The sequence below is a fragment of the Leucopleurus acutus genome (genome assembly GCF_964270905.1).
Source record: "Leucopleurus acutus genome assembly, chromosome: 11".
Taxonomy (NCBI): Eukaryota; Metazoa; Chordata; class Mammalia; order Artiodactyla; family Delphinidae; genus Leucopleurus; species Leucopleurus acutus.
Genome location: NC_139152.1, coordinates 36,151,686 through 36,178,801, shown reverse-complemented (window position 1 = coordinate 36,178,801; position 27,116 = coordinate 36,151,686). Strand labels below are relative to the sequence as shown.

Sequence of the window (27,116 nt, the reverse complement as noted above, 5' to 3'; positions counted from 1 at the left end):
TTTTGTTAAGAATAAAATATGTATGTATTTTAACATTAGAATATATGCAGAGATGAAAATTAGAAGAATATACTTCAGTTAAAAGTTATAACAGTTCATTTGACTTCACATAATGAATGAGCATATTTAAGGCTGTTCAACGTATCAAATAGTGATATTTTTTTAAAAAACATCAAGATTACCTTATCCAAGGAGGCATCTTTAAGATACTATTAACTTCTCCATAGAAACAAAAACATAATAAATAAAGTGTCATATTCTTTTTAAGTGTGTCTAAATCAGAAACTCCAAAATTCAAACATTTCCTGATGTGTCTAGATTTTTACCTATATCACTAGTCAAAATATTACCTTCCTTTCTCTCCCTTTTTCCCTTCAATGATGTGTGAGATATAAGACATGAACCCTTTTTATGGCATATGATTCTAATTATCCAGTATTGTTCCAAAAATGTTCCACCTCTTTTTCTCAGGTGCACAAATCCTGCCCGTCTTGGGTAAAGTCACATCACCACTGTGATGTTTTCACCATTCCCTCCAACTGTGGGAGCCTGATTCCTCCAGCTCCATTTTTCTTTCTCAAGATTGCTTTGGCTATTCAGGGTCTTTTGTGTTTCCATACAAACTGTGAAATTTTTTGTTCTAGTTCTGTGAAAAATGCCATTGGTAGTTTGATAGGGATTGCACTGAATCTGTAGAATGCTTTGGGTAGTACAGTCATTTTCACAATGTTGATTCTTCCAATCCAAGAACATGGTATATCTCTCCATCTGTTTGTATCATCTTTAATTTCTTTCATCAGTGTCTTATAGTTTTCTGCATACAGGTCTTTTGTCTCCTTAGGTAGGTTTATTCCTAGGTATTTGATTCTTTTTGTTGCAGTGGTAAATAGGAGTGTTGCCTTAATTTCTCTTTCAGATTTTTCATCATTAGTGTATAGGAATGCAAGAGATTTCTGTGCATTAATTTTGTATCCTGTTACTTTACCAAATTCATTGATTAGCTCTAGTAGTTTTCTGGTAGCATCTTTAGGATTCTCTATGTATAGTATCATGTCATCTGCAAACAGTGACAGTTTTTCTTCTTCTTTTCCTATTTGGATTCTTTTTATTTCTTTTTCTCCTCTGATTGCTGTGGCTAAAACTTCCAAAACTATGTTGAATAAGAGTGGTGAGAGTGGGCAACCTTGTCTTGTTCCTTATCTTAGTGGAAATGGTTTCAGTTTTTCACCATTGAGAGCAAGGTTGGCTGTGGGTTTGTCATATATGGCCTTTATTATGTTGAGGTAAGTTGCCTCTATGCTTACTTTCTGGAGGGTTTTTATCATAAATGGGTGTTAAATTTTGTCAAAAGCTTTTTCTCCATCTATTGATATGATCGTATGGTTTTTCTCCTTCAATTTGTTAATATGTTGTATCACATTGATTGATTTGTGTATATGGAAGAATCCTTGCATTCCTGGGATAAACCCCACTTGATCACAGTGTATAATCCTTTTAATGTGCTGTTGGATTCTGTTTGCTAGTATTTTGTTGAGGTTTTTGGCATCTATGTTCATCAGTGATATTGGCCTGTAGTTTTTTTGTGTGTGTCATCTTTGTCTGGTTTTGGTATCAGGGTGATGGTGTCCTTGTAGAATGAGTTTGGGAGTGTTCCTCCGTCTGCTATATTTTGGAAGAGTTTGAGAAGGATAGGTGTTAGCTCTTCTAAATGTTTGATAGAATTTGCCTGAGAAGCCATCTGGTCCTGGGCTTTTGTTTGCTGGAAGATTTTTAATCACAGTTTCAATTTCAGTGCTTGTGATTAGTCTGTTTATATTTTCCATTTCTTCCTGGTTCAGTCTCGGAAGGTTGTGCTTTTCTAAGAATGTGTCCATTTCTTCCAGGTTGTCCATTTTATTGGCATAGAGTTGTTTGTAGTAATCTCTCACGATCCTTTGAATTTCTGGGAAATACTTATCATATTTTCTAGAAGGAAGCAATCCGCTGCTATATGACCAATTATCACAGCAGCATGTTTTGGAAAAATGACATTCAAGGACAAAGGATTTCCTCAGGAAAATAGCAAGATGAGGCAAAAAACATTTTTTCTGATGCCAGACAGCTGGTCTTTTTCACTCCCAGCTCCAACTCTTTAAGTCATATCATCAGATCAATGTCAGGTCACTTGCAGCTAGATTGGCAGGAGCAGAGACAGTCATTAAAGGGATGCATTCAATAAAGAAAAATCCAATTACCTTTTGCATTAGAGAAATCAAATTCATTTCTGGTGTTGGTCAAGGACAGTCTTTGTGGGAATACATGCAGGAAAGGGGGGACTGAGGACAATGCAAAAATATTGCTGTGTAGCATAAATACAATGTGAAACTTGTTGATGCTTCACTCCAGGGAAGATTATTAGAATTTGAAATTGCTGGTCTTTCTTTCTAAGCTGGGAGACATTTGTCTAAATCTTTGAGTCTCACAATCCTTCCCTTCTCCTTTCCTCTCTGCTAGGTCTTTGCAAAAAACTCAGAACTTCATTACGCCCCTTATCACATTATGCCTTGTTGGCAGTCTTTCTCAGTAGAATATAAGCTCATCTTGGGGCTTGAGTATAGTACAATCTGAGCAGGAACATGCATGTTGAGATTTAAAAGTCAGTAAATGATCATAAAAGCAAGTGATCTCTACAGCAATCTAAGTGAAAATTTTGCTCCTCTGTGAGTTTAGCCTCTATGACATGGTGGTAACAAGGGCAGCAAGAAGATACAATGGCATCGGTAATATCTTGCATTTGCTAGAGAGCTTCATGGATTACAAAGCTCTTAGATGTATTCTTCTTAAGAATTGTTGTAGCAACTTTATAAAATAAGTCATTATATCCTGCCTTTCGCCCATGGAGAAGGAGAAGTTAGTGAGCAGGGTCACACTTCTAATGTACTGTTATGTGCACCAGCTCTGGGGCCAGCCTCCCTGGCTTCTAATCCAAGTTTTGTCTCTTACTATTTTTTGATTTGGGGCAAAGTAATCAACCACTGTGTCTCAGTTTCTTATTCATCATCTATAGGCACACAATACATGTTAGCAGGTGTTATAATAATTATAGATGTTTATTGTTGATGTCTATCATTGTGCTTCCTGTGACTGTGTTGAATAACTGGATTTGGAGTCAAAGGGATTGACAATCAGTTTCATCTCTTCCATAAAGACAAAACTATCATATATTGAACCGCTAGAAAGTGACAAAGATACAGTACAATGTTAAAATACATTACAGATTAAATTGCTGTGAAAAATCAAAGGGAAGGGAGGTCAGTAGCCCAACTGTACATGTAGGTACTCACATGTAGGTACTACATATAGTTTTATGTTAAGCATGTGATATTAATAAAAAATACTGATTTATTAGGATACAAGGTCATAACATAATAACAATAACAGTAGCTACATAGTGCCTTTCTTGAGATAGCTATTATGCAGTGGAGTATCATTTAAGAGAAATAAGTGCTATGCCATTAATACACGAGCATATACATTAAGGATATTAATGAACAAACATACACATACAATTTTGCAATGCTCTTTTACAACTTTTCTCTATTTAACAATATATCTTGAACATTATTATATTTACATCAGTACCTATAAAATTATTTAAATAGTTTCTTCTTTGTTTCATCTTCTATCCTACATTCTTATGTGCATTTTACTGTAATATAAAAGGTTTCTATTATTTCTGATTATTATCTTTATAATTAAACTTCATTTAATAGATGTATTTTATTTTTTCTGTTGATTTTATTTATTCCCTAGTATGAGCATTGACAAAATTATTTTTCTGCTTCTTCTCCCTCTGCCTTCTCCCCCTCCATCACCCTATTGTACTTATTATATTATTTTTCCTATTAACTTTTTGACTCTTTGAATATATTAAGTCCCTATTTTATTTATCATCTTTAAATGATACCTTTTCCCCTCATCTATAAAAGATGTGAACTTCAGAATATTATACTTTTTTACACCATATATCATTTCTATGTTGTTATGGTTTGGGAATACCTCTATATTCTGGTCTATAATCAGAAGCCATGCATTTCTTTTGACCTTAGTTCAAATTGCCTCAACAATCTTTTCCAGTACTACTGCTGGAGTTTTCCCACTACTTCCAATGCCTGAACTTTTCTCTATAACATTCTTCCGGAAGATTTGTGAAAACAATGCAGCCTACAACCAAATTGTTTATTTTCTTTACACGTGACCAATAATTAGGCTGAGTATAAAGTTACTGAATCACAACTGTTTTCCTTAGAATTGAAGGCATTGTTTTACTTTCTTAACACTGTTGAGTGATGCCAAGGAGCACTATCAGAAAACTGGAACCAGAAAATTTTTTTCCATCTTTACAGGTGAATTGATTTTTTTTTTTTTTTTTTTTTTTTTTTGCGGTACGCGGGCCTCTCACTGCTATGGCCTCTCCCGTTGTGGAGCACAGGCTCCGGACGCGCAGGCTCAGCCGCCATGGCTCACGGGCCCAGACGCTCCGCGGCATGTGGGATCTTCCCGGACCGGGGAATGAACCCATGTCCCCTGCATCGGCAGGTGGACTCTCAACCACTACGCCACCAGGGAAGCCCCGTGAATTGATTTTTTAATTGCTTGGATGCCCACAGTATTCTCTCTCTCTCTTTTTTTTTTAGTGTAATAATTTTGCTAAGTTTATTGATTGCTGTCACTTTTCTAGGCACAATTTGCCCTTTAAGTCTAAAGATTCACATGTTTCTTTATTCTATTAAGTCTTTTGGGAATACTTAACCATTACTTTACTTATCCATTTTTTTAGTTCTATTTTTTAGAGACACAATTATGCAGATTCTGGGTTTTTTTCTATCTTCTATGTCTACACCTCTTTTGAACTTTTAATTTCACTCACTCAGTCATATCATATCCCTTACTATGATTTTGGGTGTGTTGGCTAATGTTTGTGGAGATTCCAATTTGACCTTTTTTTCTCTACATTTTTCTCTTCTGCATTCCTTTCCTGAGCCTACCATCTCTTGTTTCATCTTCTACTGTCTCACACCATTCTCTCTACATTCTTGTATCTTTGCTTTGAAACCTTATTTTATAAAGACAATGATTTCACTGATTTTTTTAATTCACTGGGATATTTTAATCAAAATTTTCCTCTGGCTTGTGGTATCATTTTTCTGGTGGAGGGTTCTTCACCTGTTATTGGATTTTCTTGTTATTTTCTTCCTCTTTTATTCTTAATGACAAAATTCTCATACTGGTCCCTTTGGAATGGATCGCCTTCTGAATGATGTGAGGTTTTCCCTGGACTAGCATTCTGCAAGAGGCTCATGTTGAGGGGTGACAGGGCCCACTCCCAATCAGAACACCCCATCCCCATTATTCCAGGCCTTTCAGGGAGGGCCACCTAGTTTGGAGGACTGTTCTTTGGCAACTTGGCCTGAGATCTGTAGTCACCATATGTCCTCTTAGCATTGTCATGAAACATACTTGACAGTCACTACATTTGGCAACCCTCCATCATGGATCGTGCTTCTGATTTAGAGATTTGATTTAGTTAGAATCAGATAAAGTTAAAGTTAGAATCTCTGACACTTATACTCCACACTCTTTTAGTTCATTGCCCAAATCTTCCTATTTTAAAATGGAAATTCTGTATTGTTATTTAAAATGATTATTAAAAGCCTTTTCATGATGACAGGTATTTTGGGCAATTTTGAGGCCATACCATCAAAAATAATTACTACATCTGTGATATACTTGTCTCCTTGTTTTAATGGTATTTATTAGATGATCTAAATAGCATTCAAAGCTAGTTTTTATTTAACGCTGTTTTAGATTAATGCCTTCCCCAAATACAACTTTATTCAAAATAAAATAATGAAACGTAATATGAGATTTTGTAGATATTTGAACATAAGGTAATTTCAGATTTTCTGAGAAATTATTCTGAAGAAAAGCTTTGCTTCATATTCAGCATATGTGTAATATAAAAATGTAATTAGGTTATCTGGCTACCTATATTTATTATATAAGTGAATTTTGAAAAAGTGTTTAGTTAATGGAATGATAAGTATTCTGTAAGAGCATTTATAATTTTCATCTCTTAAAGATAATAGTGCTAGGGGCTTCCCTGGTAGCGCAGTGGTTGAGAGTCCGCCTGCCGATGCAGGGAACACGGGTTTGTGCCCTGGTCCGGGAGGATCCAACATGCCGCGGAGCGGCTGGGCCCGTGAGCCATGCCGCTGGGCCTGCGCGTCCGGAGCCTGTGCTCCGCAACGGGAGAGGCCATAACAGTGAGAGGCCCACATACCGCAAAAAAAAAAAAAAAAGATAATAGTGCTAATAGTTTCCCAATTTAATAGTGTCTTCCATCTCATGAAAATTAGATCAAAATATGCCATCAGCAATGGATGATTTTCATGGGTCTCTGCAATTACTTTTTAAACACTTGGATAAAGGTCCTTATATAATTGTTACTATGACCAAGATCTGGTTTTTGTTTTTGTTTTTAGTTCCTTGTCCAGTTAAGAAAGTAAATTGAGATTATTAGTAATGTACTGCCCCACAGCTGCAATATTCTTTTCCTGACTTTATTGATGCCACTTTTATTTAGATTTCATTGAGGCATATCACAGGTACACATTAACTGTACAGAATTCTTTAGATGGAATTATAAGCCAGTAATTGGCACTTACGAAGAATGAATAGGCAATTAATGCCAAATTTTCAACACCAAGCAAACCCATATTTTGGCAGGTGTTTTGAAATTCCCTATAGTGTTCATTCAGGGATAGGATGGGAAGTTACAAAGTTCCTTTAATTTGTAATAGCAAACTTTACTTTTGAGGGCTTTAGCTGCCCAAAGAATTATGGTTCAGGACACAGTGATTTACCAATAGCCAAAGCCAATACCAAAATGAGTGAATCTTCACATACCCAGGCCAAGAGGAGAGACTGTTTATCATTATGAATAACATGAGCATGACAGTGAGTAATAAGTCATTGGTCACAAACCAGGAAATGTCAGCACTTAAGCTGGAGAGGAAGAAAAGATGGTGAGCAGGGCTCCAGTATTTCTTTAAATTGTTCATTTTACTTCTATGCTTCTAAGCAGATTGATGGAAAGTCCTTGTTCATGCTGCAGCCATATATCCCCAAATTCTTCCCAATGTCATCAAAATTATAGTAAGAAGTCTGACTCCATTTTTTTTTTTTTTTATATTTGACTGCTGACTACTTTTAAGCTTCACCATCCACTCTTCTCCTTTTGCTCCACATCTGGGTAAGTTGATGAGAAAACCCTAGTACTCCTTCCCTTGGCATCAGCAGGAAGTCCAAACCACGAGCAGGAATTCTCACTCCAGACCCACCCCAAATCCACCATAAAAATCCCATGTCAGTCTCTTTTTCTGACTCCTTCAAGCCATTTTTGGCCCTGTTTGGGAGCCGCCATGCTCTCTGAGAACCTTCATTATGGGAGGAATAAACCTTTTCATACTCTGTTGGTGCAAGTGTGGCATCATCACTGTCAACACTTGAACAAATTTGAGATGGGGTCCATCCTACTTCTATGGAACGGTCACAACAATAGCAAACTTGACATCATCATGACAAATAGAGAGTTCTTTGTGATTTTTTCCTCAGGTCTACTTTGAGATCCTAACTTTTTGTTATGGAATCTTGGCATCTTCTGATACAAACGTATTCTCGTCACCAAACAGCAGTGCAAAAGCCTTCAAATGAACTGAGATACTCCTAAGAGATTGTCAAGGAAACATCAATGTATTCTTGAAACTCTAGTTCCATGCATCAAAGGCTAATATTATATAAAGACAAAACCTACCTAAGTGACTAAAATGAAAAACAGTAACAACACCAAATGAAGATGAGGGTGTGGAGAAATTGTGGGAGACTATCTCCCATATATTCCAGGAAAGTGAAATGTTACAGAAACTCTGGAAAACAGTTTGACAGTTTGTTATGAAACTATACATCAATTTCAACACAGTCCAACAGTTGCACCCTTGGGCATTTTTTCTACACAAAAATAAATGTATGATAACACCAACATCTGTACACAAATGTTCATGTCAGCTTTATTAAAAATAGCCCCAAACTGGAAACAATCTAGATATCCTTCAGTTGGTGGATAAATACATGGTTATATATCTGTGTCATGGAATAGTACTTAGCAATGAAAAAGAGCAAACTACTGACACATACAACAATTTGTATGAATTTCCAGAGAATTATGGTGAGTGAAAAAAAAGTCAATCCAAAAGGTCACATACTTTTCAAATCTATTTAGATTACATTTTGAAAAGACAAAATTTTTGAACTGGAGAACAGATTAGAGGTTGCCAGGGGTTAGGAAATAAGGTGTGGCAAAGGTCAGGGGGTGACTATGGTTGTATAAGGCAGAATAAGGGATCCCTGCAGTGATGGAATTGTTCTGTATCCTAACTGTGGTGATGGATACACAAACATACATATGTGATAAAATGGTATAAAACTAAAAACACACATACAACACACATACAAATAAGTACTAGTAAAACTTGAGAAATCTGTATAAGACTGGTGGCTTGCGCCAATGTCAATATCCTAGCTGTGATACCGTACTATGAAGTAACAGTGGGGGAATCTGGATAATGGGTGTATGGGATTTCTCTGTAGTATTTCTTACAATAGCACATGACTCAGTTATCTCAAAATAAAAGTGTTAATTGAAATTTTTTTATAAAAAGCTGATGTGGTATAAACCCTTCATACAAAATAGGGAGGAAGTAAAAGCTCCCAGCTCTAGCAACAATATCCTGACTGTAAAGGGAGACTCTGTAAAATGCAAAAGATTTAAAGTGGTTGAATTAACCCTGCAAACCTACTCATTATCAGAATATAAGCTCCATGATTGCAGAGATTTTGTATATTTTGTTCACACTCTGTCCCCATCCTCTAGCATTCTATCTAGTATACTATAGGGTCTCAGGAAACATTTATTGAATGAATGAATAAAAGGATAACTGGATGAATGAGTAAACAAAGGGAATCAAGAGGAGCATGGAATGCAGAACAGACCAGTGGGGAAAGCTAGGATAAATAGTATTAGTCCAAAGAGCTCTTTCAGAATTCTCTGTTGAGTGGTGATGATGGTGCTAATAGCGGCAGTAGCAGTAGTGGTGTTAGGAGTGTAGTACATGGATGGTAGAATATTCCTTTTCCTCCCAACCCCGCCCCTTCACCTCTTGGAAAGGTAGGAAGACACAGGAGGTATACAGTTAAGATTCCAAAGGAGGTAGATGTGGTCTTTATCAATGTCTGGAAAAATAAAGAAATCAAATACAATTTCAAACAAGGATATTAAGTCTAAGATGCATGCTACTCACATTATCCATGTGCATAATATATTTGCTTTATTATGAATTTATTTATAGATGAACTAAATAAGGACACATAGCAATCCCCTATTTTAAAGACTGAACAGTAGTACACTTTCATATGCTTTTTTTGTGGTGTTGATACATTGTATAACTCTGGGGGGTAGTGTGTGGTGGCCTCTGGACTTGGACAGTACCCAGCCTGTGCATCTTTATGTAGTGGTCCTGTTTTATTGGTATCTCTGCATTCCTTGTAGCATAGCATTATTTTCTTATCCTCCCTTTTTGGTCACTCTATATGGAAACAAAGTCTAAATGCACTTTTTGACACTATGGAAATACTGTACTGTACAGGACAACGCATGTAGTTTTTCTCCTATCACTGCCACCTGACCCCCACTACACACACGGACACACACATACAGTCAGTCTTACAGAACAGCACTTCCAGCTGAGTCAAAGAAAGAGCCAATGGTCAACCAGAAAGGATTATGCATACTCACTGAGGTACATTAGCTGAGCATACAATTAAGTAAATGGAAAATACAGATGAAATTTTCCTAAATTACCTAGGGATGCCTTGAATGAATTGCTACAAGAAATATCTGAAAATCACTGGCAAACATCTACTGGTGAACATTAAACTTGGAATGTATTCTACAGCTTTTTAGAAGCACAACCAGGATTTCATAAGGCATGAATATTAATGCACCTGCTTATTATCTCCATTGATAGCCTACACTGCTTTTGTGATATGTCGCACCTTATTGCTGGATCCCTACTGATTTACAAAGAGTCATGGACTGTTTTATTATTAAGTAAGGAGATTGGGCATGTTTCAGTATATAGAAGCACTTAGAAAAAGATACCTGACTTACCTGAATACAGAAATATACACAATCTAAAAGTATCTTCCCGGGCAAGGTCTGCAGAGTTTCAAATAGTGTGTTAACAGATGCAGAATAAATACAATGTGCCCTAGTACAATTTGCTGTCTAGCACTTTGAATTATAATATAGAGTAAATGGAAAGAACTAGAATTGTTACTGATTTTGCTGAACAAGAAGCCAGCAGAAAAATATTTAGACTATCTTCTGCCATGTTATTCCTTATGAGTGGCTAAATTATCAAATGATAGTAGCTTAATATTACATGGTTAAGCATTTATTTTTGTTTTGTGGCTTGAAGGAATAAGCAGTTTTCAGCATCTATACTTTCCTTATTTTGTTAACATAGATAAGAGATTGCTACTAGAGAAATTAATTATACAAAATAGGCCATAATATGGTAGCTTTGTGACTGTACATATGAATGGAGGGCCAATACAAAGACATATAAAAGATGCTTTCAGAAATGTGATTATAAGAACCATTATTCACCAAGCAGCCTTAGAACACAGAAAGGGCAAACATCTCCTTAAAGGGAAAATAAATCTCATTTTAAAGATCTCAGCACTCCAGTTTCTGAGTGAAATGCCTAAAACATGCTAGCTCTAATGACAGAACCAATGGAGTTGGCTCAGTCTCCCAGACCCAGCACCACTATGTAACCTGCCATATTGCTTGCATGATATTTATTAAAATGTTTTAGTCAACTCTGAAAGGTGACAAATCCAAATCTATAGGCCAGTGGGTTGAAAAGGACTGGCTTGTCATTCCTACTGCTAGTAAAAAGCAAGTTCAAGAAAAGGCTGATAAATCAACCATCTGACATAACCACCTTTGTTCTGTTTTCAAAATTTGAGAGATTATCAAGTAAGGCAACCACCAAGTAACATACCTTATAAATTTAAGCATTATTTCTATGTTATATTGGTGTCTGATATAATTATAACACTATGGACTAAATGTTTGGGTGACATAATAGCAAGCTCAGAATTCAAAAGCAGTATCCTAAATATGTATCTTCACAGTGGGATTATTATTTCAGCATTCAGTGTCTAAAACTAAATATTTTCATTTCAAATATAAGTAAAATATTGGTTTTAGAGCATATTTTAAAAATTAAACCTAGGAAGTTGCTTTAATCAATATGTTTTCTGTCGTTTTGTTAATATTTCACAGACATCTACATGTTCAAGATGTTTTGGGCTTCCCTGGTGGTGAAATGGTTGAGAGTCCGCCTACAAATTCAGGGGACACGGGTTCGTGCCCAGGTCCAGGAAGATCCCACATGCCATGGAGTGGCTAAGCCCGTGAGCCATGGCCGCTGAGCCTGTGCGTCCGGAGCCTGTGCTCCGCAACAGGAGAGGCCACAGCAGTGAGAGGCCCGCGTACCGCAAAAGAAAAAAAAAAGTTTTAATTAAAATTTTATCTATATCAAAGTGCATATAATGTATATTAAGGCATAAAGAATACAAATAAATAGTACAGCATCTTCCACTATGTACCTTGAAAAAAATAGAATAAAAACAAAAACTTTTAAGCCCTCTGTGTACTTATCCCCAGTCAAATTACCTTGGGGTAACCACAATTCTAAATCTTGTATTTTATAATTCCCATTTTCTTGTTTTTCTTTGTGGCTTTATGTCATCTGGATGTAACCACAAATATAATACAATATTATTTAGTTATATATATTTTGTCTATTTGTAGTTAAACAGAATAATTCAGTGTGATTTTCCTGCATCTGGCTTCTTTCACTCATTATTTTTCTGAGATTTATCTAGAATGAAGCATTTAGTTATACCTTTGATCTCCACTGCATCTCTATTGATAATTTCTTTTTCATTTTTTTATATGGTTTATTTGTACCTTTTTTCTTTTAATTTTGATGACTCTTGTAAAGATTTGTCAATTTTATTAGGCTTTCAAAATTTCCTTGGTTATTTTAATTTCTCTATAGTACCTTTATTTTTATTATATTAATCTCTGCTCATATTTATTCCTTCCTTCTGTTTTTTAACTGATTCTCCTGTTTTTATTCACCCTAAGACCTTAATGCTGTATACTTAATTTATCATTTTCAGTGTTTCTTTTTTTTATTGTAAGTATTATGATGGTGGAGTTATCAATTATTAAATTCTGTCAATTTATCCTTTATAAATTTTGAAGGTATGTTATAGGGTACATATTAGTTTAAAATTGTTACACCTTCCTGGTGAATTCATTTTAACCAGTGGTTAACTCTCTTTAACCCTAAAAAGGCTTTATTTTCCCTCCCAAAGGTCTATTTTGCTTGCTATCAATGTAACTACATCAATTTTATTTTGGATACTCTTCCCCTAGTACTTATTTTCCATTCCTTTACTTTCAAAATTTTTTCTTTATATTTGGGGCATGAGTCTTGAAAACAGCATGTGGCAGGCAGAATTCGAAGAATGATCCCAAATGACCCTTGCCTAATTGACCCAGTGAATTCTGCCAACAAGCTGAATGAGCTTGGAAGGGGATTCTTCCCCAGACCCTCCAGGTAAGAGCCCAGGATGGTCAAAACTTTGATTTCAGACTTGTGAGATCTGAAACAGAGAACCCAGTGGAGCTCATGCAGACTTCTGACCTACAGAACTGTAAGCTAATGAATGGGTTTTGTGTTAAGCTGCTAAATTTATGATAACTTGTTATGTAGCAACAGAAAATTAATATACAGCATATAGTTTAAAATTGCTTTAAGCTAATCTGTCCATCTTTGTCTTTTAAGAAAGTTACATTAGCTGTGCTTACTAATATAATTTATTTCTACCACTTCATTTTTTACCTCTATTGCTTCAACTTTTCTTTTTTTCCTTCATTTTTGCCTTCTTTCAGATTGATTGAGTTTTTATTTGCATTTAATTTCTTTCTTTCTTCTGTATTGATTTCAATGCTATAGTATTTATTTCTATTTACTAGGAATTTGTCCTAGAAATTTTACTCAGTATACATAAATTACTAAAATCTAGTTAATCAGTATCACTACTCTACTCCCAAACAATTCAAAGAACTTATAGTGATTGAATTCTGATCACCCCTTCCCAACTTACATGCAAATTTGTTAGAATTTTAGTTCCATCTGGCTTTTATTACCACCTGCTTATTTTTAACAAATAAGTCATTATAGTTAATTTTTCACAGTCATTTTTTGCTTATATTTAAAAGCATATTAAACATTTTTTGTCCACATATCTCTTCTAGCATCTCAGAGTGCCTTTTTAGAATCATTATTCTTATATCTTCATTGTAATGTTGCCTTGAGAAGTTTCTTTAGTGAGTTTGTAAAGATAAAGTTTGTTTTACTTTTTTCTGAAAATTTCTGCTTGGCTGGTATTGTTACACAAGAGTTTTTATGGGCTTTACTGTTCTAAGAAAATTTTCTTTTAACATATGGAAGATATTCTCCTGGCCTCTTTTGTTGCTGATTAGAAATCGTCAATCTTTCATTTCTTTATAGGTAACTTGTTTTGTTTTCTTGTTACTTTTAAGGTTATTTTTCCTTTGATGATATGTAGTTTCACTCTCACTTGTCTAGGGGTGGAATTTTTTTCCTGTTTTGAATTTGTTGTGATTCTGGAAGCTGAACAATTGTAAAATCTAAGCTTTTTTTTTTTTCCTTCAAATATTGCTTCACCCCATCCTATTTCCACCTTCTGGAATTTTGATTAGATGCACATAAAAACTTGTCACTTCATGTCTCTTACCTTCTTTTAAATATTTTCTATTTCTCTGTACATCAGTATGGAAAAATATATTTCAGATGTATTTTATACTTTAATAATTATCTATCTTTGTCTAATATGTTCAACCCCAAAATAATTTTTCATTTCAATCATTATATATTTTTATTCCTAAAAGTTCTGTTTGGGTCATTTTCAAATTACCCAGTCTTCCATTCCTTAGTTACATTTTCAATTCCTTCTTTATTCATTTGAATATATTATTTGAAAATACATTTTTATGTGCTATATAGAACATTCTAAAAACTAAAATCTGTGTGGGTCTGTTTCTGCTAGCTGTATTTACTGCTGTTACTCATGATACTTATTGTGTCTTTTGTAATTTTTGATTATACAGTCATATTTATTGGCATTTTATTTATGCAGATATTTTAAGGACAGGTTTGTTAACATGTTCCCTCAGAGAGAATTCATGCTTGGTTCTGTGAAGGACCTAAGAAAACTTCCAACCTGGGATCACTTTAAAATAAATTCTTAGTGTAAAGTTTATGAACCCGCAGGAGGTGAGAATTTGGGCCATCCACCCACTTGGGGGACAGTTTATGGTTATAAATTCTCAGGGAGACTTCATTTTCTCCTCTCTTCAGAACCCATGACAAGGCAGCCAAGTTTCTAAGGTGTTCCCTTATTTAGGGCAAATTTTTACCAGTCAACTTTCTCACTAAGAGTGAAGTTTTTCCAGGTTCCTGGCTTTTTGTTGACTGTTTCTAATTTGACAGTACATCTCGTCTGGACCCTCAGTTTTGTCTTCTTTTCCTCACATGAGTGTAAAAAAAAAGAGCTCTAAGTCACTAACAATGGGCAGATGCCCTCAGGCCAGTCACTGTCCCTCTCTTTAACTATCTGGGTTTGATTCATATTTTACTTTTGGTCTGTAAGGATATCCCTTATTTTCCAAAAAGAAAAAGACCATGGTTTTGAAAAGATTGCTATTTTTATTTTCTATTTGTTTTATTTAAAAATATGAATATAGTCAAGGTGTTTGTTATTGGAAGGTGGTTGATTTTGTTATTGTTTTTGCTTTTCCCCAGTTATCTAGTTCACCATATTCCCAGTAACAGTTCAATTTTTCCACACCCTTTCTATCACGCTCACTTTAGCAGTGTACAGAACATGATGTTTTAACAAAGATACCAAGTTTTCATCATTAATCCTAGAAAGGCTAGATTCATGTCTAGAAATAATTAATTCTAGAATGAATAAAGATATTCAATAATTTTCAAAGGTGCATAGCCAAATAAACTCATAGGTTCTCTGTTTTGTTTTCCAGTCTACAAGTACAAAGCTGGGTGCACTTGAGAAATGCCTCCCCTCTCCTCACATAACTCATTTCTACCTTAATCTGAAGCAGAGTAGATGCTAATCAAGTTTTCACTTTATATCTTTGGGAGTTTAACACATGTTTATTGATAGCAAATTCACATGCATTTTCTCCATGATCTAGGCATTACTGTGTTCCCAGTTTTGGGAGCAGAGGAGGCTTGATAACTGGTCCAAGGACAGAGTGTGACAGAACTAAGATGCAGAATAAATGCCAGTATGCCCGATTCCAAAGTCCAAGCTGTGAGCCAGTGTGCTCTGTGTCTACTTCATTAATATTATCGATGTTTTATTCCAACAAATAATTTATCATCAATTGAAAATCTTCATTTAACAAATGGTGAAGCAGACACAGAGGAGTTTCATGACATGCACAGAGCAATTTAGCATTTACAGCCAAAGTAGGCCATCTTGTTCTTAATCCTCTTCCCTCACTGACACTTACATTTGGAATATGACAACCCCATTTAGAAAAATCTGAAAACACTGAGCATCCAGTATGTCCTAAGAGACAGAGCAGGAAGCCAAGGGCCAAGCTTCAGATGCAGAGGACCTTGGATGCTATGCGTGGCCCCCTGGCTCTGCTACTGAAGACTCTTCTGCGGGAGTGGGAATGAGGTTGACATGAGATTATCCTTTACAGTTTTATCCCAAACCCACTTCCCCTACTACTGGTCTACTCCACTAAGATTGAAATTATTATTTGATGCAATGGTATACAAAGGGGTGTGATTACTGCATTAAATCTGAAAAATTAGAAAGAAACATCTTAGAGCCACAATTTAGTGTCAATCTTACCCTTACACATTGCTCTTTATGTGTAAAGCTTATTCTGATCATAAATATACAAATAAAATGTCCTTTATGTTTTATCACACAATTTGGAAAATGTTTACATATTTTATAAGTATTTATTAAATATTTTTCTTTTAAAGGTTTTTGAACCACCACACACTAAATTACTTCTTTACTTATGGGAAAAAAATAAGTTGCTACTTCAACTCAATTTAAAGCAACGGTCAATTTACTAAATACTCACTGACCACTAACCTTGTGACCTCCACTGAGCACTATGATAGTTCATTGACTTGTTTCAGGTTGTTCATCCTTATAATGAGGATGATAAGCCCTGTGTCCCTCACGAGATTGTTGTGGGCCTTGTGGTGGTTAATTTTATGTTACCTTGATTGGGCTAAGGGATGCCCAGATACTTGATGAAACATTATTTATGAGTGTGTCTGAGAGCATGCTTCCAGAAGAGATTAATATTTGAATTGGTAGACCAAGTAAAGAAGATAGCCTTTGGACTTAGGGGCATCATCCAATCCATGGAGACCCTGAATAGACCAAAAGGTGGAGGAAAGGTGAATTTGTTCTTTTTGCTCCTGCTGGGACATCCATCTTCCCCTGTCCTTGGACATCAGCGCTCCTGGTTCTTGGGCCTTCAGGACTCGGACTGGGACTTATACCATTGGATTCCATGTTCTCAAAGTCCTTTGGACTTGGACTTATATCAATGAACCCCTACTCTTAGGCCCCTGGACTCAGACTGAATTATACTGGCTTTCCTGGCTCTCCAGCTCACAGATGGCAGATCATGGGATTTCTTGGTCTCCAAAATCCCAGGAACCAATTCCTATAATAAATATCCTCATATATATATACATATATCTATATCTAATCTATATCTATCTATATCTCCTATTGGTTCTGTTTTTCTGGTGAACCTTGACTAATATAGGCCTGGAGCAGAAAATACTATTAAATGATCCAATATGTAAGGTCAGTATTGAACAAAGCAAGCATATGAGAGTCCCTGCCTTCAAGGAGTTTAGAACCAGTCAGTAGAAAATCTCAAATCAGTTCGATGCAGAACAAAACAAAATGTCGTTGAAGCCATTACAAGTCTACCAACTCTTATCTAAAATTTACTGGGGCCAGATAATTTTAGGATTTAGAATTCTTCAGATTCTAGAAGGGGAACATAGTAGACATAAGTTTAGGAGGTAACACTTCCACAATAAAACATACTCATATTTCTGTAACAAAACACGTGAGTCTTCACACTTGTCAGGGTAAATAAAGAGCACAAAGGGCCTTGTGTCAGTTCAGATCTGGTTTTGCCAAAAATGAAGGCAGGGTAGGTTTAGCCATGAAGTGAGTTGTAAAATCTTTTTTTTTTTTTTTTTTGGCTTTCAAAGCTTTTGAGATTTTGGAATTGTGGATAAAGAGTTATAAATCTCAGACATATGTAACTGAAACAATTATTTATCATCTGGTTCTTACTCAATCTGTTCCTTTCATTTATCCACAGATTTATCTAGTAAATGAATTCTCTTTCTGGTAGAAGCCACAACAGGCAGCAGAATCACCTAAGTAACACTCCTGTCACTTAGTTGCTGAGTCTTATCCCAGGGCAATTGGATCCCATTTGTCTGAATCCAGATCTCAGTATTTTTTCCAAAGTCCTACAAATGATTTTCTATACATCCTTTTTTTGAGAACCACAATTTTAAGAGACAATATCTTTGCTCTATATCTGGTTTAATAGCTCAAGAAAATCAACAAACAAGAATGTTTCATGTTAAATTAAATTTCATGATATTAGAATATCATGAAAGTGGGTTGTCTATTTCATTAAATTCTGTATTTTGAGTGGCCATTTTCATTATTATTACTTTCCCTAGCTGGACACTTCTACAGTTCACACGGTGTGTACAGCTGGTGTGGATCAATCCTTGGTCTAGAGCTGGTCCTGTTTGTCATCTCTAGTCCTTTAATTGAGCAATTTAATCAGGCATAAGCATAGGTCTATGAAGCTTATTTTGGTGTAGGTCTATGAAGCTCTGTCAGAAAACCATGCTCGGTTGCTATTCATTTAAAAACAGGTAACCCCAGAATTTCACACATTTTCAGCCATCTCATCTAGCACATAGCTCCAAGAATTTAGAAGAAATGATTTAAACTCTGGATTTTTATTCATAAAATAAATCTAATTTTTCTAAAATCACTTCTACATCCCCTTATAGTGATGCAGAGAAGTTAATTTTGATACCACTTCTAAGTTCTTTCCTTTAAGTTTGAAGAAGAGCAACACATTATTGCTTTTCTTTGCCTATTTAAAGTTTCTGAACCTTTTTCCCTTTCCCTTTTACAAAAGAGATGTTTAACCATTGCAGGTTGCTGATATTTTTTTGTTGTTCTGAGGAGTAACAAGACAATATATTATTTTTTCTTTCAGGTATAGCATGCTGTCATATCCTTTTGTATATTACAAACAAGTTAATAAATTCATGCTTATGATAACATGAGTCTAAGGTAAATACCTTTATGTCTCAGAATATACTATTGTACAGAAGAAAATCTAACATTCTTTTAGTGTCTCTAGCTTATCAAAACCATTCTCACAAACCTTTATATATTTTTCACAGCGATAAGTAATCCTTTCATACAATACAGAGAAATACCATTTTCTGCAATAGCACTTGACTGAAAGAAAGATTCCCAGCAAACAGATATTTGAAATAAGTATTAAGAATGCAAAACAAATCCATTCCTAATTATGGCAACAAATTGGACATAGGAATCACTCACTCACTTATTCTATTATGAATTCTTAATTCATTAAGAATTATCAATGTGCTAAAGCACTATTTTAGATTCTTGGGCTACATCAATGAAAACAAACAAAAATCATGGTATTAACATTGTAGAAGGAGAAACAAAATTTAAACAATAAACATAAATACGTTACATAGTATACTATAAGGCAATAAGTGACATGGAAAAGAGAAAAACATGAGCATGGTAAGACAGACGGGCATGCCAGGGGGAAGCAGTAGCAGAAGATGGGGATGATTGCAACTGTACTTGGGCTTCGTTGAGAAGGTGGCATTTCAGCAAAATGGACAGCGGGTGGAAGATGCTAACCACAGAGAAGCAGGAGCAAGGAGACTCATCATTCAAGCCTGCTGGCCTCCTTTCTTTATCCAATGACCTCTGAAGACAAGAGTCAAGAAGTGACTGGTACCTGATGAGTTCTTTGGCCCTCTGGTCACTAGGAATGGCAAAATTAGGGCTGAGTTGCTCTAGAAACCATGATAATCTGCCATTACTCTCAGATTCTCTTTACCAAGTTAAGGGGTCCTTGAATGGGTTAAGCATTAAGATGTAGTAAGACGGAAAACCAGTACCAGAAAAACAATAAAGAAAAATGAATCAGGATTAGCAGCAAAGGGTCAGCACAGAAGTAAAGCCAAAGTCGTTTATTAGATGCTCAAACGGAAGATGACTAAAGTTACTGAAAAAGAAAACAGAACCACAGGCCTAAAAGAGGAGCCCAAATCAGGAAGTAAAATCAGATATGGAGATGTAAGTAGTTCACACTGTCCAAGTAATTTAATGTGATCTTTGAGGCCTGGATGTGTGCCTTCCTGCTTCATGAGGTGCCCCTAACTAGTTTACTGTATTTTACATCCCTCTTTCAAATTTGTTCCGAAAGAGGCACTATGTGCAAGTTCTTCCCCCAAACACCAGGTTGGATTCTTTTACTTCATCTCTTAAACCATTCTCAGAGCCACCTAAAAGCAAGGATTTAATTTCATCAGCTGCCTGTTGAAATAGAAAGCTGGCTATATTGATTCTTCCTTAAACCTAGTGGATAGATCAATACTAAGTAAATCATTGGTTAGAGCTCCATATGAGTCAGTTAGGATCTTAAAAAGCATCTCTCTGCTCAATATGTGTATACTTGCACCCCTTACATAAAGCAGCTCTCTCAAAAAGCAAATACTGATGGTCAAATGGGATTAGTTAAGGGCAGTAGACGATTGATCTTCAAACATTAGGACATAGTACTTTGCCTGAGAAGCTACTCCCTTCTTTGGTTTAATTCTATTTATGACTCAAGACCCAGCACAAATACAATATACCCATTTCCCCCATTAGACTGTGAGCACGTCTAGGTTACAGATCCCAATGTATTCAACCCGAATGCCCCGCACTTTCTTTGGCACATTATATTATTTCAAAAAACATTACTGAGGGCCAAACATTAAAAATATATGGGCTTTGCTCTTCAGGGACTTTCAAATATTTGATAAATGATTAAATGAAAAAAGAAATATTAGGTTAACAGCATTCGCTCTAAAGGGCATAATAGGAGAAACTACACATAGTCAAAATTCCTCTTCTAGCATATAACACAAAATAATATACTTTTGAAAAATAGAAAAATGAGAAGTTTGCTTTGACAAACATACAAATCATAGGAATCAGAGAAAATATTCAAGATCATAATGACCTTGATATTTTTTCCTATTTACTTCTGTCCATCTGGATTAAACTGATATGGGGAAAATAAATATGCAAATATAAAAGTCTGGATACAATTAAAAAATATATATACATTAAATAGTTTTAAGAAGCCTCCCTAGTGAGAGTCCATCTGTGCAAGAAACTAATATGTACTAGAAAACTTGACTGCCTTCAGAATTAAATAAGGAGGATGCTTAAATATAAAATTACTGCTGGTTTACTGTAAGATTATTTTCTACATACTCCCAGGTTCTCTCCATTCAAATCGCTCCTGAAGAGAACGTTAGGCATGTTTAAAGATAGGGTACACAGGGAGTGGGACGAAGTGAGAGAGTGGCATGGACATATATACACTACCAAAGGTAAAATAGATAGCTAGTGGGAAGCAGCTGCAAAGCACAGGGAGATCAGCTCGGTTCTTTGTGAACACCTAGAGGGGTGAGATGGGGAGGGTGGGAGGGAGACGCAAGAAGGCGGATATATGGGGATATACGTACAGCTGATTCACTTTGCTATAAAGCAGAAACTGACACATCACTGTAAAGCAATTATACTCCAATAAAGACGTTAAATAAATAAAATAAAGATAGGGTAATTCCTTCAGCCTACAAGAGAACCACTACTGAGTCTTATTCTCATGATGTGTTCCAAAGAACTGAGCACAGAGTAGCAGTTATTTGGCAGACTGGCGATGAAATTACTTTTGCTTGCCTAGTGTAAAAGTATCTATCTTTTTTTTTTACAAATTCATAATCTTTTTCCTCTTGGTTTTCTACCACAAAGTTGTTATAAAATGAGGGATGCTAAGGTAGTCCTTCTATTAGGGACAGTAAAATTAATCTTCCTAGATATACAACGTGGCTACTCGAAATTATGTTAAACGGAACAGAATTCTGAATATTACTAGGTTTTTAAAACATAAGTTTCTTATAGGCTATTATGATAGTAAATCATTCTCCTTGTCACCTACCCTGTTCCACAGGAAAACTGCGTAAGTATGACACAACATATGGGGAGGTTTGACGGTAAGCAATTCACACATGCACGCCTCTCTCTCTGCATCTTTTCATGTGCCTTTAACAGCTCAGAGAGAATTTGCTAAGTTGGCTATCAATTAAACAAACAAGTTGTAAAGTGAAGGATACTGCTCTCACTGGACCAACTTTTCTTGGTTTGCCAACCCTAGGTCTCTGTAGGAGAAAATGTTCTGATTGTTCTCACTGAGGCGTAAGGTTCAGCGGGAAGGCAAGTCAACAGGGGTTGCTTGACTCAGCTGTCAGTGCTGGTATTGGAAGGGCTGGGGCTTCCCATGATATCTGAAAGAGCAGATGTCAGAATCCTAACCACACCTCATTATCACGACTCCCAAAAGCCCTTTTCACACAGTGGGGGTTTTGGCAGAGATTCCAGGCAAATCATCTGCTGATCGTTCTGCATTCCTCCTGCCAAAATGCCCTTAGAAGTTCCTACTGGATATATATCACGCTCTGCTCATATTGCTACAGAACATTCTGGTGACCTGTTTTTAAATTGCTGCTTTGTGTTAGAACAGGTGGTAGGTGGCATGTAAAAAAAAAGACACCAATAATAACACTGTAAGAAATTAGGAGCTTATATGTATATATTAGGTAGGTCTGAGAATGAACAAGAGATCTAATAAACTGCTTAATCTCAAACATCCACCAGATTCTTTTTTCCTGTGCATCATGTTACACAGAAGTGGGAAAACCATTAAATAAATGACCCCAAAACCGTTATTTCATACAGCAGACACCCTCTGCCTGATTCAGGGACTAGAGTGCAATACAGTGGCACATGCAACAACAGCTATGTGGACATGCATCCAATAATAGGGGATGCCTGAATGAACAATGACATATTTATACTAACCAAATAATGTAATATAACAATTAACAACAATTCTCTTATATGAGTGGGCAAAATATTATAAATACACCAAAATTTAAGCTGTTACTATCTCTACCTGAGGATTATTGGCAATGTTTTGCTTTTTTCATTATGTATTTCTGAGTATACTAAATCCTAGAATCCTATATATAAAAAAATAACAACACAATTAATGGTTAAAAATAGTTATAATTATGTCCACAGGAGTATTTTAATACACTAAAATACAAAAAAAAAAGTAAGGGTATATAATAAGATAGGGAAGGCAACTAATAGATGTAGAAAGTTATTTTAAATTAAAAATTCCCACCTAGAGGGAATGCTGAGGTTTAATGTATCAATAAATGAATTGGATGATATACAGTTCTGTGCTTCAAACCAGTGGCTGACAGGGAACTGGCAGAATAAGTAGACTAGATTAGAAAAAAAGATCAAAGTATATATTAAAGGAATGCAGAAATGGCCTGAATCTTACAAGTTAAAATTAAATAAGGTTAAATATCATTTCTATCATCATAGCTAATAAACAAATTAGACAGAATGGGAGAGGAATGGCTTAACAGTAGCCTATGTGACAAAGTATAGTTGTCAGTACATTCAATATGAAAGAATAAATTGATGGGATTATCAAAAACAAATGTAATCTTGGGCTAAATTACTAGTATATCTAAAACATTAGAGATGATAGTATAGTTCTTTTCTGGGTTGGCTGGGCCATAGCTGGAGTAATGAATTATATTGCATAATCCACATTTTAAGAGAAATATTGATAAAGTAGTGACTGGGATATTGAGGCATCTTGAAGTCAAGTCAATTGAGAAATGACTTAAGTTGTAGATGCCTGCCCTGAGAAGAAAATATGTGAATTATGTCATGTATCTTTAAATATATCATAGGAAAATTTGGTATGTCTGCAACAGTTGGAACAACAATCCCAAAATATAAGCTCAAGAGAAGTGATTTCAGGTCAGTGTAAGGTAAAGCTTTCAAATAGTCAGACTTGTCAAGAGCTAGAAGAGGTTTCCTGTGAGGTAATGAGATCTTTGTCACTGGAGGCATCCAAGTCTATTCTAGACAATTCATTGGCAAAGTTGTAGGTTACAATCCAGTGATAATTGACATTAATAAAATAATCATTACATTCTCTTTCAAAACAGAAAAACTATAATTAAATGGATAATTTGTAACTGTAAATTTTAATCAACTCATACCCCAATCAGTCCTCACTTTATAAGTTGTGAATACTGAATTATTAATAACTTTCCTGAGGCATGGTGAATCAGGTGAGGCAAAGATCTAAGAAAAAGAAGTGTGAGGGGTTTCAACCTGAGTATACACAGCTCATGACCTTTAATGAAATTTGCAACAATCCGTTTCACAGTACCTGCAGAATCATAGCCACAGGCAAATGTAGGATAAAAATAAGTTATAAATAAATAAATATTTCAATTACTGTCCAGGTTTTTGATTATACATGTGGAAAGAGTAGATTGTTTTAAGATTTAGGTGATGGGACAGCCAAGAGAGTGTTCATTTGGCATTGAGCTTTAAATGAGCTATAACAGTAAATCTTTTGTGAAAAGAGGGAAAGGAAGACAGACATTCAACATTTTGCCCAGTATGTTTTTGCCCAAAATAGTTGTGTATTGACCATTTTGCCCAAAATAGTTGGGTATATTTCTGTTCTAAAGCATTATTTCCCTCCTGAAATGGTCTGTACTGCATTGTAAACAGAATGTTCTTTCCCACAAGAAACCAGCAAGGAATGGGTTTTTTGCTGGAAACGCTACTTGTATCTCTTTAATGGTTTGTAACTCAATTTTTTAAATCTGAGAAATGCAGCTGGGATAACAGGTTGCCAACATGCGTTACCTATGGGCCTTAGTCACATATAACTTTATCCCTTTCCTTTCTGAGTTGGTCCTCCGTTATCCTGTACCAGCCCTCATAGCTCTTTTTTTTTATATATTCTTAACTTGGTCACTCTCTTCCTGTGTTGTTTTATAAAATTCTTTGAGGGCAGCTTTTTAATTATGTTAAGACCATTACATAACATTCTCTCCATCACCAGCTGGAATTCCAGCACTGGGGCAATGAAGAAAGTGAAATGGCCATAGTCAAGTGAAGACCACCTGATTTTAATCTTCCTACAGAATATTTCAAAAGGGAAAATACTTGCTTTTGGCTTAGTAAACCAAAGCTTAAAAAGCTGAAAACAAGTTCTCTGTTCAATAGCCCTTGGAGTCTAGGTTGTTAATCGAACTCTCTTCCTTCCCCCACATATGTAAGGCAGAAATTTAGTCATTCTGAACAAACATGTTTAAGGCCTGTTAGGTGCTAAAATATGTACAAGATGAGGAGATCCATAGATTAACAAATCATAGCTCTTTCCACCGAGGAGTTCACAGTTTAACAGGGATCTCTATGCATGCGATTACTGGTTAACAAAGACTTCCACACTTAAGCACTAATGAGATACCACTTACACATCTCAATTTAACAAGGATATATGGTTCACTCATTCATTCATTCCACAGGTGAATTATCTGAGCACCTACTATGTGACAAACAGTGTTCTAGGTGCTAGGTATACAGCAAAGAACAAAAAAGATCTTTTTAAAAAAAATCCCAGCTCTAGGTGTGGAGAAAAGGGAACACTCTTGCACTGTTGGTGGGAATGTAAATTGATACAGCCACTATGGAGAACAGTATGGAGGTTCCCTAAAAAGCTATAAATAGAACTAACATACGACCCAGCAATCCCACTACTGGGCATATATCCTGAGAAAACCATAATTCAAAAAGAGACACGTACCACAATGTTCATTGCAGCTCTATTTACAATAGCCAGGACATGGAAGCAACCTAAGTGTCTATCAACTGATGAATAGATAAAGAAGATGTGGCACATATATACAATGGAATATTACTCAGCCATAAAAAGAAACGAAATTGAGTTATTTGTAGTGAGGTGGATGGACCTAGAGTCTGTCATACAGAGTGAAGTAAGTCAGAAAGAGAAAAACAAATATCGTATGTTACACATATATATGGAATCTAAAAAAAAAAAAGGTTCTGAAGAACCTAGGGGCAGGACAGAAATAAAGATGTAGATGTAGAGAATGGACTTGAGGACACGGGGAGGGGGAAGGGTAAGCTGGGACAAAGTGAGAGAGTGGCATGGACATATATACACTAACAAGTGTAAAATAGATAGCTAGTGGGAAGCAGCTGCATAGCACAGGGAGATCAGCTTGGTGCTTTGTGACCACCTAGAGGGGTGGGATAGGGAGGGTGGTAGGGAGATGCAAGAGGGAGAGGATATGGGGATATATGTATACATATAGCTGATTCACTTTGTTATACAGCAGAAACTAACACAACATTGTAAAGCAATTATACTCCAATAAAGATGTTAAAAAAAAAAAATCCCTGCTCTAGCAGAGCTTAAATTCTATTATTCTAGTTAGCCCTAAGTGAGGCAAGCACTTTCACATGCCAATGGTGGAAGCACAAATTAGTAATAATGTTCAAGAAGAACTCTGGAAATATGTATAAGATTAAGCTTCTTTCTTAAAAATCAAACAAATAGACAAAAAAAACCTTCCTTAGCTCTACCTCACCCTTGAGCTTCCATGTTATGTCTCTTCTTTCACAAACTTCTTAATAAATCATTTATACTTGCTGTTCCTTACTGTCGCCTCCCACTTAATCCAACAATCTCCAAGTCATTTCTACATCACAACTCGACTGAACTAATTTCATACACATCACTAAAGACCATCCATTTCAATAAAACCAGTAATCCTTTTTCCAGTATTTTGCTGGCATGATTCTCAGCAACATTTGTCACTGTTGGTCACTCCTTTCTTTAAAAACTGTCTGTCCTTTGATTTATGATATCATTATTCTGATTTACTCCCATCTCTGTTGTCAGCCTTTATTATTCTACCTTCTATAGCTCTACCTCCTTTATCTAACCAAAAATGGTGATGTTCCTTGGGCCTTTATGCTAGGCTATCATGTTCACCTCACTTTATACTCAGGTAAGCCCACCAACTCCCATGACATCTATAATCACCTGTCGGCCACAGATGTCAGAATATGTATCTCCAACATTATACTCTTCCTGAGTAATGGGCCTTCAGGAGTCTTTCAGCCATCTCAACATCATCATCATAATCTCCATCCCCGCTCCCAAGAGACTCCTCTTTCTCCAATGCTCTTTGTCTCACTGAATGACATGAAAGTCTTCCCAGTTTCATAAGCCAGAAACCAGGGTCATCCTTGGTTTCTCCCTATTCTCAATGCCTACCACTAGTTACCACAAAATCTTGTCAACCCAACCTCCAAAATATCCCTCAAATAATGTTCCCTTCTTTCTGTCTTCACCATAACCACCATCTTCTCTGGCCTGAACTCCTAACTGAACTCCTAACTGATATTTCTGCATTGACTCTTCATTGTCTCCAAAACAGTCTCCATTTTCCAGCTAATGTAGTGAGCAAATCTGCTTTAGTAGTTTCTTAAAC

At 35.8% G+C, this 27,116-nt stretch overlaps 1 protein-coding gene across 3 annotated transcripts in view; it reads right to left on the bottom strand.

Moving 5' to 3' along the window:
* The window catches only part of TMEM117 (transmembrane protein 117), a gene marked incomplete at both ends in the record, with an annotated part of 515,344 nt that overhangs the window by 186,085 nt on the left and 302,143 nt on the right, over positions 1-27,116 (bottom strand). The window lies entirely within an intron of this gene.